The sequence below is a fragment of the Crinia signifera genome, chromosome 2 (assembly GCF_055691185.1).
Source record: "Crinia signifera chromosome 2, ASM5569118v1, whole genome shotgun sequence".
Classification (NCBI taxonomy): Eukaryota; Metazoa; Chordata; class Amphibia; order Anura; family Myobatrachidae; genus Crinia; species Crinia signifera.
Genome location: NC_139218.1, coordinates 115032632 through 115034164, shown reverse-complemented (window position 1 = coordinate 115034164; position 1533 = coordinate 115032632). Strand labels below are relative to the sequence as shown.

Here is a 1533-nt window from a genome sequence, read left to right as displayed (position 1 = left end):
CCATAATGCCAACCCCGAGGGATTGACTTTTAAAGCTATCGAATGGGTCAAATTAGGACCAAGAGGTGGCGATCTGGCGAACAAACTGTCCCAGCGGGAAATGTACTGGATTTTTGAATTAAACACTCTACATCCCCTGGGCTTCAACGACAATTACAAGATTGCGCCATTTTTATAAGGTCGAATCTAATTCTTTATTCCTTTTTATCCCACCCGGGTAAACTAACATTATATTTCGTAAATATGAAACACTATTTCTCTTTTGATCAGTCTTTCACTACCCTTTCTCTTGTCTTTGTGTATTTCATTATTCACGCTTAAATTATGCAGCATATTGTACGAACCCAATAAAGTACTAAAAATCTCCAGGTGTCGCTGTATTTTCCTACAGTCAAACCACACTTGTTATGCCCAATCTCGTCCGATCTTGGAAGCTAAGCAGTGTTGGGCCAGGCAACTACCAAGATGGGAGACCTCTTGGGAAAACCTGGTGCTGTAGTACCCAATAAGAAGCATGATATATACCGGAGTAGTATTAAGGTTCAAGCAATTTTTAGCACTTAGCACTTTAGCACTTTCCATTCTGACACACACTAATTAACTAAATAATTTACCTAATTAGTATCAAGGTTTTAAGTAACCTCTAGCACTTAGCACTTTAGCACTCTCTTGCCTTTCAGGCATATATCATAAGCAACACTATTATGTAAATCAATAATAACATTGTTTTGGGTCAATTACCACAGAGCACTAAGCTGTTCACTTTATTTATATCGATATACAGTCCTTAATAATATCTCAATGGTAACACCAGTTTTGATTTATGTTGTCACTTCGAATTAGCCATGCAATGTATTAAATCATGTGGGCATAATATATATTCAAGCAGTCATGCACAATTGTATTTACAATCTTCTCGCTTATATTTCTATGTATAGTTTAACATGGGCGCAATGAAATAGCTACAAGACGCAAAAGAAGCAGCCTTTCTAATGAAAAAACCCCAACAAAATGGCCATCGGCATTCACTCCTGAGGACACATCCACAAGAGCCATGCGAAAGAACCTCTGACAGTCCTACGACTCTCCGGCGCATGCGCACACGGCGGAGAAGGTCACAGCTCCGTCTGATCAGTGAAAAGCCGGGCATGCGCACTAGCGCTTTTTGGACGCCGGAAACGTGGCGGAAGTGCCGCGTTTCCGTACATTTTGCTTTAGATGAACTTTCCAGCCACTTAAAAATGTTGTAAATTTAGCGTTCTGCATATATGTCTTTTAATCTATTCCTGAGCATGTGTCCAGCCCCCCTTTATAGTAAAGTCACAAATCTAGCTGGAGTAATTGATTAATGAACAGGAAATTACGTCATAGCTCACACTCACAGGCACATAGGTATAAATACAGGTTTGGGCTCATTCATCTCCCACCCCTTGAAGAAGTCACACCAGACGAAACGTGTTGGTCTACCTACCTCCTATCACCTCAAAAAAGTTAAGAACTTTTTATTAACACCTTTCTTTATACATAACCTTT

The 1533-nt window shown here is 39.8% G+C and overlaps 1 pseudogene; it reads left to right on the top strand.

The window, feature by feature from the left end:
• Positions 1 to 383: 383 nt before the first annotated feature.
• Positions 384 to 502, top strand: LOC146061331 (5S ribosomal RNA; annotated as a pseudogene).
• Positions 503 to 1533: the final 1031 nt, after the last annotated feature.